Here is a 13,440-nt window from a genome sequence, read left to right on the forward strand (position 1 = left end):
GTTAATACCTGCAAAACAAATTGAGAAATCCTAATGATGTTCACGCCTATACAAATCGTTATGCGTGTACTTGATGGGTACAACATAGACTGCTTTTGTTAAGCATGGGACCTCTGTAAGGATACTGTCTGAATAAAATGAGAGAGAACAATCCATCATGCAAACCCTTGTTTTATTCTAATTAGATGATAACCACCATCAACTTCCCATAACCACACTGCTGTAACTTCCCACAACATGTAACATTGTGTCAGACATAGTGGATTAGAATATGAATGTATTGTGGCAACATAGGCCACACACGTGTTATAAATACACGTGTCTAATATTCTCCCACTTGGCTAATATTGACACACTTACTTTCCTTATAAGTTTGAGAACTAAAACTTTATCTAAATAATTTAAGTGTATAAAATCATGGCGGAAATCACACTCTACATATAAGTGCTACCTTCCATGTATCATTATATCACTATCTTTCTTTAGATAAACATCTTTATGTGGTAGTACTTTATAAATAGTTATTTCAAAAAACTATTCAAGGAAGTCAACTTTATTGTCCCAATGGACTATCTATATGGATAAGCTCCCATAAGCCTATTCTGAGGTCCTACTTTATTATCCAAAAGGATAATTTGTCATTTATAAACTTTATGTATACTTCCTTAAAAATGACAAATAAATACTAAGAATCATCAGAACATAAAATGCAATTGCAAACTTTAAAGTGTCTTAGTAAATCAAACACAAGACATATCAATAAGCCCCATATGTCCTACATGTTCCTTATACAATTTGGGTGGCAAACCCTTTGTCATAGGATCTGCGACCATTGACCATGTTCCTATATAATCTACTAACACTTGATGATTTTGAACTTTTTTTTTAACAATAAGGAACTTTATGTCAATCCACCTGTTTAAACTCCCACTTGCATTGGTGTTACAGAAATGAACCACAGCAAAATTATCACAATAGATTCTTAATAGCTTAGAGATGGAATCCACAATTTTAAGACCAGTGATAAAATTTCGTAACCATAAGGCATGTCCTTTAGCCTCATGACATGCTACATACTCTGCCTCCATAGTAGAGGAAGTGATTGATTTTTGTTTTAAGCTTTTCCACGAGATAGCTCCTCTTGCAAAGAGGAATACATATCCTGATGTTGACTTTCTAGAGTTAATGCATTCTCCAAAATCAGAATCAGAATATCCAACCACTTCCAAAAGATCTGATCTTTTGTATGTCAGCAGACAATCCTTTGTCCATTGTAGATATCGCATCACTTTCTTTGCAGCTTGCCAATGATCCATTCTTGGATTACTTTGGTATCTGCCTAACATTCCTATTGCAAATGCAATGTCTGGTCTAGTGCATACTTGCACATACATTAGACATCCTACTGCAGATGTATAAGGAATGACTTCCATTTCTTTTCTTTCTAAATCAATTATTGGGCACTGATTTAGACTAAATTTGTCACCCTTGACAGTATGAGCAACACTTGAAGCACAACCTAACATTCAAAATCTCTCAAAAACTTTATTGATATAGGCTTTTTGGGATAATCCAATCAATCTTTGGGATCTATCCCTATAAATTTCTATGCCAATGATATAGGATGTTTCACCCATATCTTTTATATCAAAATTTCTAGAGAGAAATTCTTTAACTTCATGTAGCAACCCTAAGTCGCTACTAGCAAGCAAAATATCATCCACATATAGGATCAAAAGCATGAACTTACTCCCATTAACCTTAAGGTATATACATTGATCAATGATGTTCTCTTTAAACCCAAAACAAGAGATAACATCATGAAATTTGTAATACCACTGACGTGAAGCTTGTTTCAACCCATATATGGATTTCTTGAGTTTGCAAACCATATTGTTTTCTTTATCTAAATGAAAACCTTCAGGTTGTTTCATGTATACCTCCTTATTCAAGTCCCTATTAAGAAATGTCGTTTTCACATCCATTTGATATAGCTCTAAATCAAAATGAGCTACCAATACCATGATAATACGAAGGGAATCCTTTGAAGAAACGGGAGAAAATGTATCATAGTAATCAATGCCTTCCCTTTGGGTATACCCTTTGGCTACAAGTCTGGCCTTATATCGTTCAATCTTGCCTTTCGGTTCTCTTTTAGTCTTATAAACCAATTTACAGCCAACTGCATTAGCCCCTTCTAGCAATTGAACCAAATCCCAGACTTGATTTTTTGCCATAGAGTCTAGTTCCTCTAACATGACATCATACCATAACCTTGAATTTTCACCACTCAAGGCTTATGAAAACATAATTGGGTCTTTATTAATTCTAATATCATGGTCAATTTCTTGTAGATATACAACATAATCAGAGGGGATTGTATCTTACTCTTGAGGACCTTATTAACTCTATCTATCCATTTAGAACAGGTTCATTGACAACATGATTCTCGTAGGTAAGAACTTCTTGATTTACTTGTTCTTCCATAATAACATCTTAAGAAATGTCATGAAGTACAGGTAAAGGTTCTTTAGTCACAGGTCTAACAACCAAATCTCGTGTTTCCTCAAAAATTAAACTTTGAGGTTGTTCACTCCCACAAATGTCAACATCCTCAAGAAACCTAGCATTTGTCATCTCAACAATAATGGATTTATGTGAAGGACAATAAAACTTGAACCCTTTAGACTTTTCTGCATAGCCAATGAAAAACCCACTTATTGTCTTTAAGTCCAAGTTTTTCTCTATAGAATTGTACACCCTGACCTCAACTGGACAACCCCATATGTGTAAGTGTCCTAAACTTGGTTTCCAACCATTCCATAACTCAAAGGGTGTTTTTGGAACTGATTTGGTTAGACAGCGGTTTTTAAGGCCTCACTCCATAGAGACAAAGGGAGAAAAGAATTACTAATCATACTTCTTACCATGTCCATTAGCGTTCGATTCCTTCTTTCTGCTACACCATTGGTGGTGTCACTACCAAAGCTCAAAGATGTGGATTAAATGTAGCCAAGTTTAAATTTGTAGAATGCCACTACCACTACTAACTACTAACGTAGCAAGAGTGAGTAGGGATCATCCCAAGGGAAATGAACGGTACTTTTGGAATCAATGTTAGATTGATAGGTCGAATGATTAAAAGAGGGGTTGGTTTGATTAATTAAACTAGTGGTTCAATTAAAGCAATGCAATTAAGTGACAATTTAGAAATTAGAGAAAGTAATATGAGAGAAAGGTCTTAGCGCTTAGAGTTCACCATTAAGTTTCACTTCACCAAACATTAGCAATTGTAAAGGGGAAAATCATGTTGTAAAATGTGTGCGTGTGTGACACCAATTGAAAACTAAGCATGGATGACAAATAAACATAGATTGTCTAATCAATTTAATGAATAACATAACCTATCAAATGAGACCAATAACCATTCAATTAAACTGTGACGACCCTGATTTTTAGGCCAGCGTGTCCTGTAATGAACCGAAAGGTTGACCCGATAACGGATCCGATAAGCAAAAGCGAACACAGAAAATAAGACTCTAAGAAGTTAAAGTGGTCTTCCATGAGGTCGTGGAACTTAACAAGAAATGATGCGGAAGCCAAAGGTCAAAAATATGACAAAATAGTTATTTTTGAAAAATGTGGATTCGGGTGCCACCGAGCACACCTCCTACCTCAATTTGGGATGAAAATCCCAAATCCCCACCGAATTGAAACGGTTTCGAATCCGATGAAACTCCTAGGTTTTGTCGGGGACAACATGATCTATTTGAATCTCCAAGAAGCCCCATGAAAATCCAAACTTGGCCTCAAACCCAAACTCAAAACTTGGCCAAAAATGGTTTCTAATAAGGGGTAATGGTAGAGCTCGACGAGGCGAACAACAAATGCTAAGGCCGAAGGATTTCTACCAAGGAAATCAAGTGGAGGAGAAAAAAGAGTGAAGGCAGCCCCTTGGGCTCCCATGGTTGCCAGCCAAGAGGAGGAAGAAGGTCTGAAAATCTGATTTTAAAAATTAGGGCAACCTATTTATAGTAAGTCTCAAAAACTGCCCCAAAAGGGCCCCGCCGGGTCTGGAAAAGTGGATTTTGAGCAGACGTGCTCAAACAACAAAACTCCATGAATAAAAAAGATTTAAAATGAGAAAATATGAACAACAGAAAAAACGGCGTCAAAAACTGAGTCCCGAGCATAAAGTTATACCCCGAACAAGTTCAGCGGCAACCGGGTCCAGAAACTCTGAAACTTGAGAAAAATGACAAGAACGGAATTCTAAGAGTCCACGACTCGACAAAATGTGAAAATGAATCTCGTACGAGGATCCAGGCTCCAGACGAGGCATTTTGCAATAACTTTCGTTAATTGCACAATGGCCCCTACAAATTGCAAAACCGCCCCAGAATAAAAGATATTTTCTTAGATACCCCTGAAATAAAATATCTTCAAAAGATATTTACAAAAAACACCCCAAGAAATGAAAAAGATTCTAAAGAATTGTGCATTCATGCCCCTGTGGACACCGGGATCAACTAGAGTACTTTCTTGCAAAAGTAAAGATACGTATTTCGAGGAAACCACTCAAGATGAAGGTACGTGAAGTCAAAAACCAACTCCGACCATGAGAAGTGAGGTTGTGTCAAAAACTGACAAAAGGAGATAAGACAGAATAGGGAAAAGGATGAAATAGCGCATAGTGTCGAAAAACGAAAAATGTGAAAATGACTCGGTCCTCAAAGGAAATTGTTAATCCACGGAAAAGAGTCTCAGGAACCAATTCCGAGCACTCGAGATGACACTAAGCGACACAAAACAGAGCTCAGAAAAGAAAATTAAACGAAAAAAATTCATTCGTAAAATTTCAGGAAAAAGGAAAGGAAGGTAAATGACCGGGTCGTTACAACCACAATTAGTACACACACAAAAATCTAAAGAAATGTACTTCTTGCACTCATAAGTATGGAACATCAAACAACAAGAATGGACTGTCCACCTACCTAGGAAATTAAAGCAATTACAGTACAACTAAGCTAATGATATAGAAATTAAGCTAACTAAACTAAGGATGTGGCACAATCCATCAAAAAATGAGTATGAATCATCAAATAAATCGCAAGAGTAATCAATTAAGCACCATGCCTTAACCATCACTAGATCTATAACATCAACACAAATAGACATGCAAAATTTCATTAAATCTAGAGACAAGCACATGAACATTCATTCTAGCATACATAGACATATGGATAGAATTAAATGATCAATTGAAAGCATTAATCCATACAAATCATAAAAATATAACAAGATCTATATTTATTCATGGTTAAAACATCAATTACATCTAAAATCCCTAAAAATATACAAAATGCTAGGTTTAGGAAGCAAGCCTAGGGGCTATCTCTAGCCCCAAGAGAAGGGTTTAACCACTCATTTTAGTGGCCATAGAACCCTCAAGGGTTAACTTGGAGATTGGCATCATCTTCTTCCTTCTTGCTTTCTTTACAAACCCTACTTCTAGAGAGAGAAACTATTTCTATATTTTGTAAAAAATTCAACTCCTAGAGGAACTCCTTACAAAATTGTATCAATTAATCTATTACAAGCCTCTTAAAGTAGGTAACAAGTCAGAAATAATGCCTCTGATTGGTGGAAATTCGCAGCTACAAAAGTAGGTAGAGTCCAGGCACGCTCGGGAATTAGACAGACACTGCTAGTAGTTATTTTGATCGATCAAAGGGAATTTCGATCGATTGAACACTTGCTTCGATTGATCGAAGCTGACATGTCATGAAAATATCTTCTTGGCCTTATCCAAATTCCTAAGCTGGCACCGCCTTGATTTCGATCGATTGTAGCCTTCTTCAATCGATCGGGACTTCCTTTGATCAATCGAAGATCCACTGATGCAATTCTCTTGACTTCTTTCCAGATTTGCTCCTTAGCTCTAAAATAAGCTAAATAGCTTTTATTAGCCTGTTTGAACTTTATTGACCTGAAATAGGTAAAAACACAAATAAGTACTAAAACATGAAACTAAGATAGATGAATGGACTAAAATACCCTAGCTTAGGTGCTAAAATGCGTCACATTTGTATACTTATCACACCCCCAAACTTAGATATTGATAGTCCCTAGCAATGAACTACAAGGAAAATAAAGAAATTGGTGGGCCACGGTATATGCTACCAATAATAATCAACCCTTACAATAATAGCACAAATCATTATAAAATAGGGCTATCATAGGAGTAAGTCGAACCACAAGGACTGCAAGTTTATGGCAACCAAGGTCTTTAAAATCACTTAGTTTGATGAAAGAGGTGTAGAGTTTGGTTTGTTTGTCACTTAGAACTAGGAATTAAAATGTGCATAAAACAATAAATTGAAGGAGATTAAAAAGAGAGGAAAATATGCAGTAAGGACTAGGGAAGTGAATCAACTACCAACCCTAAAAACATGCTAGCTTATGATTAACTTGGGAAACGAATTAGATATATAGCAATGATAGGTAGCAATACAAGATTACTATATTATCTTCAAGAAGTTCATAGGATCAAAAGAAAAGTATAATCCCTCAAAGTTTCATAGCTATGACATGCTCACTAAGCTAGGGACTATCAAACCCCTCAATCACTATGGTAATAGCACATGAAGTCAAGAACTAAGAAAAATCCATCAAAGGGAGGCTTTAAGCTATGGACTAACAAGTTTCTCATACAACATGCCAATAACCATTTCACAATCTCATTTCCATTGTCACTATGAAAATTCAAGCCATACAATCATGAGAAAATATAATCTAAGACAAGATAATATCTTCAACATAATCATTTATAGAGATTAAGTTCCATTACATCAAGTTTAGTGCTCTAGTTTATGAAACTACCATATATACATTTCATTCCCCAAATTGAACAAAACTAAAACATGCTTACAAGGAAGGGCTTCATCACCTCCCTAAAAAGGGAGTTAGTTACCCATAGAAGCAAGGGATGAAGGAGTAAAAATGATCCTACCCTCCATTTTCGCACCTAGGAGCCACAATACACACAACCCTCAAGAACCCAATATTTCTCTCACTAGAAAATCCTTACAATGTGAGATATGTTTACTACAATGCATTAAGCCTCTATAAGGCAAAAATAACTGTGATACCCCTCGAATTTGAGACACGGGTTGATCAGGCCCAGGCCCAAACCCAAGGGAATATCGAACAATTAATATTTTATAATGAACACATAATACAAATTGAATTAAAGAAATAATATAACGAGCTGAAAGAAAACTAAAAGATAATCCTTAATAATTTAAATACTTAAAAATCGATAATCCAAAACTCCATAAGTTTAACAACTCGGGAATCCAACTCTAGTGGACCCCTAATAAAAATCCAAACTGAAAGAACATCCTAATAAGCTATGGAGAGAAATCCTACATCGTCGGTAGAGTGAGTAGAAACCTCTGCTCAGCACGAAGACGTCTAAGTCTAGAACTGTCGTGTACCTGAAAAATAGAAGTGGGTCAGGCCCACGCCCAAGTTCTATACTACTACAATCCAAACAGAGGCTCGATACGCATGTACATCCTAAACAATTCCACAATAGCTAATAGTCCATAAATATATATATAGTCACACTAAAGGACTCTCACTGGACTACAGGCCGGTCTCAACCTGAATAGAGGTAACATGCTAAAACGCACACGAAGTGGGCATATGTACCTAAGCATAAACAGGGTACACCTCTAACCATCGTATCCAGCTATGCATCCCAATGCATATACGCTCCCTAACCGTCGATCCTGAGACTCAAGCTCATATCGAGGTACCATAACAATATATTTAAAATCCATCCTGAATCCTAGTAGTGCCGCTCAACTAGTCGTTGCCATGACACTACAATCAATATGACTTAACTTTTAGTTAATCCAATTCTTAATCCAGAGTAGGTAGGTTTTGGTATTTTGGAACCAAACCATCCCTAGTATACCACCGTCCGATACTGGTGTATACCATCCAATCATCTAGCAGTTGATAATACTAACAATTAAAGTAGACCTCAACTAAATCCATATCTTCATCACATACACTAAAATCATAGTGTAAGCATCTAGGAACACAGTCAACTATATATATAATCATGTTCAGCTTTATCCATCACTGATACTAACAATTTTAATGTAAGCATCAATTCACACAGTCACAGTATGTACATAAAACTACACAGTTTAGGTTGTTCCATAAAAACTGATATAGTGATAAGATTAATTCAAACTAGCATTCAATACTCAGCAGTTGATATTACAGACATTTATAGTAAACATCAATGAAGTCCATACCTCCAACAGTTGATACTAACAGTAAATAGTGCAAGCATCAAAACAGAATTTTTAGTATGTATATAGACATGCTTGTTCAGATTGTATCACAAAATCCAGTTAATGTTAAATTTAAAGTTTAATTTCATTCAACACTAACAAATCCTACTAATGTATAATTCAGACACATAACCATGGTATAGGGTGAAGCATGCTTTAATTCTATTGTTCATCTCAGAACATTACTAATGCAGAGAACTAAACACTGCAAGTATCCAACTCCAAACACAGTGTAATTATCTGTTCAAGTCCTTTACTGTCCAAGCTATGCTAAGTGAATAGATTAATTAACACTCCTTCTGGAGCCTTAACCCAGACCTGAGCCTCTTCTAAACCTTCCACAATCAGTCCTAAACTCATCTAAAAAATTCTAAAACCATCCACTGCATGAAAAACTGTCTGGAAACGAAAATAAAATAAAATTCCTCAGTAAGGAGACGTCTCCAAAAAGTGGAGCCGCCTACTTTAGAACTTGAAGCCAGCTCCACCTTTTTGGAGCCGCCTCCACATCAAAGGGAGCCGGCTCTCTCCCTCTCTGCCCCGTCTCTTCATCTTCCCTTTTCTTCAGACGCCTTCTGCAACCTCTCTACCCTACGTTATGGTTTCCAGAAGTTGTAACTCCATCCCAGTAGCTTCCCAGTCCATGTTTAAGTTTTAATACAGTCCATGCATAGATTTCAACAGAGAAACAAACAAGCAAATAACATGTTTCAACAGACTTTTCAAGCATGCAACACATACTGACCTGTTTCAGTTTAAGCACGAATAGAGAAAATTTATAATTGATTTAATTAATCGTAGAACTGTTTAGGAATGCAAAGAACACGAAGCCTAAGGGAGAGAGTAAGGATAAAACTCGCCTTACACCGACGTTCGTTTATAATCTCCGGCAAATCCTCTGTTAATTCTCAGTTTTCCTTCCCAGCCGTCTCCAAACTTTCTGTGTCTTACTATGGCGTAATATTATTCTAAAACCCTAGACAGACATCTTAGACGAGTATTTATAGGACACACTAGCCCTAGGCTCAGTTAAACCCTAAACGAATTACTCAGCCCACAACACAATCTAGGTTAAACTATATTGGCTACCTATGTAAACTGTAAACCTAAAATATGCTACCAATCCTATAGTCACGTTACAACCTATTAAATGTAATTAAATAAATTCATACCATTTAATCAATACTTAAAACAAACACAAGTAAACAACAGTAAAGTAATTCATATAGCGAAATCAAAAATGTAAAACAATTAAATTAAACAATTACCACTAAATAAGTAAATGCACTTAAATCACAAAAGTGAAGATAATTAAATAATTAACCACAATTAAAGTAATAAAATTAGACAATTAAATAATAAGACAATTAAATAAATTAACTACAATTAAATCAATGAAATAAACATATAACACTTAAATAATTAAAAATTGAAATTTAAACAATAAAATAAATACCAGGACTATCCTTTTAAAATTAGGGGTATTACATTCTTCCCCCCTAACAAAAGGAATTCCGTCCTCGGAATTCGCTTTTACCTTCTTCCAAAATTTCAGGAAACTGTGAGCGAATGAAGTCCTCCCATTCCCAAGTAGACTCAGCCTCGTTGTGATGACTCCATTGGACACGAACTAAAGGGATAACCTTATTACGAAGGATTTTATCCCGACGGTCGACAATACGACATGGTGGCTCCAAATAAGTTGCATCCAGCTGCAACTCAATCTCCCCAACATCGATATGCTGATACCGATCTTCATCTCGCAGAAATTTCCGCAACATGGAAACATGGAACACATTATGTACACGATCCAAATTATCCGGAAGTGCCAACCGATAAGCGACAGCTCCAACTCGATCCGTAATCATGAATGGACCGACAAACCGTGGTGACAATTTCCCTTTCTTCCCAAAGCGCATTACACCCTTCATAGGCGACACTTTGAGTAGAACCTAATCCCCAATTTGAAACTCCAAAGCACGAGTGTGACGATTAGCATAGCTCTTCTGCCTACTTTGAGCAGTACGCATGCGATCTCAAATAAGAGCAATCTTCTCAGAAGTATCCTTGATGAACTCAGGACCCAAGAATCTGCTCTCACTAACCTCCAACCAATAAATAGGCGATCGACACGGTCGGCCGTATAACGCTTAAAATGGTGCCATCCCAATAGTCTTTAGGAAACTATTATTATAAGCAAACTCTACAAGCGGTAAGTAATCTTCCCAGTAGCCCTTGAAATCAAGAACACACGACCGGAGCATATCCTCCATAATCTGATTCACCCTCTCAGTCTGGCCATCAGTCTTAGAATGATAAGCAGTACTAAGGTGTAATTTTATACCCAAAGCCTGCTGAAAACTCTTCCAGAACCTTGACACAAAGCTCGAATCCCAGTTCGATATAATAGACAATGGAATGCCGTGTAACTTCACAATCTCGGCAATGTAAAGTCTCGCCAACTGCTCTGAAGTGTAGTCAGTACGAATAGGCAAACAGTGAGCTGATTTCGTCAGTTTGTCCACGATAACCCAAATAGAGTTGTGATTCTTGAAAGAGTTTGGCAATCCCTCCACAAAAGTCATAGAAATGCTCTCCCATTTCCACTCCGGTATTGGTAATGGCTGTAGAGCTCCTGGTGGCCTCTGATGATCAATCTTGACCATCTGACAAGTACTACATCGTGAGACAAAAAGAGCAATGTCCCTTTTCATACCTGTCCACCAAAACTGCCGCTTCATATCCTGATACATCTTATCGCCTCCTGGATGAACAGAGAACTCAGAGTGATGAGTCTCAGTCATCACATCCTTCCTCACATCATCAGCAGAAGGTACCACTAACCGTCCCTTGTACCTCAAACCTCCATCAGCCCCAACATAGTAGAATGGAACCTCTTCGGAAGCTATCTCTGCAACCTTGTCAATGCACTGCTGATCCGTGAGTTGTGCCTTCAAAATATTGTGAATGATAGAAGGTGTAACAACCATACAAGCTATGAACGCATCTGACAATTCATCCACCTTCTTTAACGCATTCCACTCAGTAGTGAATAGAGCGGAAAGACTATCAATAGGTCAGCGACTGAGTGCATCCGCCACCACATTTGCTTTCCCTAGATGGTACTGTATACAAAAAAGATAGTCTTTCATAAACTCCAACCACTTGCGCTGTCTCATATTCAGCTCCTGCTGAGTGAACAAGTACTGCAGACTCTTGTAATCACTAAATAACCTAAACGACTCACCCAATAGATAATGCCTCCAAATACGTAAAGCAAAAACCACAGCTGCCAACTCCAAATCATGCGTTGGATAATTAAGCTCATGAGGCTTAAGCTTCTGATATCCATAAGAAATCAGTCGCTTCTCCTGCACCAAACACATCCAAGACCCTGTAACGAAACATCCGTGTAGACAAGATACTCTATCCCACTCTGTGGAGTAGCCAAACCGGTGCAGAAGTCAACTTCCTTTTCAGCTAATCAAAAGCTCGTTGACAGTGCTCATCCCACACGAACTGTACACCCTTCTTGGTCAGATGAGTGAGTGGCCCCGCAATCTTAGAGAACCCCTGAATGAACCTCCGATAGTATCCTACCAATCCGAGAAAACTCTGAATCTCGGTAGGTGAAATAGGTTGTCCCCACTCAACCACAGCTGAAACCTTGGCTGGATCTACTACTATCCCCTTTTCTGACACCACGTGACCTAGAAACTTCACTTCCCATTGCCAAAATTCACACTTCTTGAATTTTGCATACAACTGGTGCTCATAAAGCGTCTGCAACACTATCCGTAGATGCCTAGCATGATCGTCTTCCGACCGAGAATAGATCAAGATGTCATCAATAAAGACAATAACAAACTGATCCAAATAAGCCCGGAAGACTCTATTCATTAAGTCCATGAACACTGCTGGTATGTTAGTCGTCCCAAACGGCATTACACGAAACTCATAAGAACCATATCTCGTGAGAAACACTGTCTTAGGAACATCCTACTCCCTAACCCTCACGGTTGATGATACCCAGAACGCAGATCAATCTTGGAGAAGTATGTGGCTCCCTGTAACTGATCAAACAAATCATCGATCCTGGGTAGAGGGTACTTGTTACGAATAGTAACCTTATTCAACTCCCTCTAATCTATACACAGGCGAAGCGAACCATCCTTCTTTTTTACAAATAGAACCGGTGCTCCCCAAGGTGATGTACTTCTACGAATAAAACCCTGGCTGAGTAACTGCTGAATATGATCCCTCAGCTCTCTCATCTCCATTGGTGCCATCCTATAGGGTGCCCTAGCAATAGGCGCAGTGCCTGGAGCTAAGTCTATCACAAAATTGATCTCGCGACTAGGTGGCAACCCTGGAATCTCCTAAAATACATTCGTAAAATCCTGTACAATCATATGTTATCCAATTATATAGTAGTCCCTCCTCCGTTTCCTCCTCCATATGGAACAAATAGGTGCTAATGACCCCGCTAGAATGTGGCATAGCGACGACATACATGTCCTGACCAGGTATGGTAAGCACAATAAACCTATCAAAGCAATTAACTTGGGCATGGTAGTGAGACAACCAATCCATCCCAAGTATCACATCATAAGTATGCATGTCCAAGACCAACAGGTTGGCTAGAAATCTGAGTCTGCCAATATCTAGTATCACAGGCCCATCACTCTCATGTATAATAGCTGTATCACCCAATGGTGTAGAAATACCCTAAGGTCTAGTGCACACCCTCGTCCTCATCCCAAATAAAACAATAAAAGTCCTAGCTACAAATGAGTGTGTAGCACCCGTACCAAATAAAACACGTCCATGAAAACCATGTATAGGAAACTTACCCTCAACAGCCTGAGGTGCCTGCATATCCTATGGCTTAGGGTTGTACACCCTACCATAATGTAACTACTGCGGTGCTTGCCACTGAGGCTGCGGCAGTGCCGGATAAGTCTATCCCAGAATCCGAGGAACTTGTGGAGCTGGTAAAGGCACTGGCGCCCTCTGCCTCTGCTGCACATGCTGTCCCTGTCCTTGTCTCTGTCCCTGTCTTGTTGTA

The sequence above is a fragment of the Cornus florida genome, unplaced genomic scaffold (assembly GCF_030987335.1).
Source record: "Cornus florida cultivar Cherokee Brave unplaced genomic scaffold, ASM3098733v1 CherokeeBrave_3.0.0_Hap2_Chr11, whole genome shotgun sequence".
NCBI classification, from domain to species: domain Eukaryota; kingdom Viridiplantae; phylum Streptophyta; class Magnoliopsida; order Cornales; family Cornaceae; genus Cornus; species Cornus florida.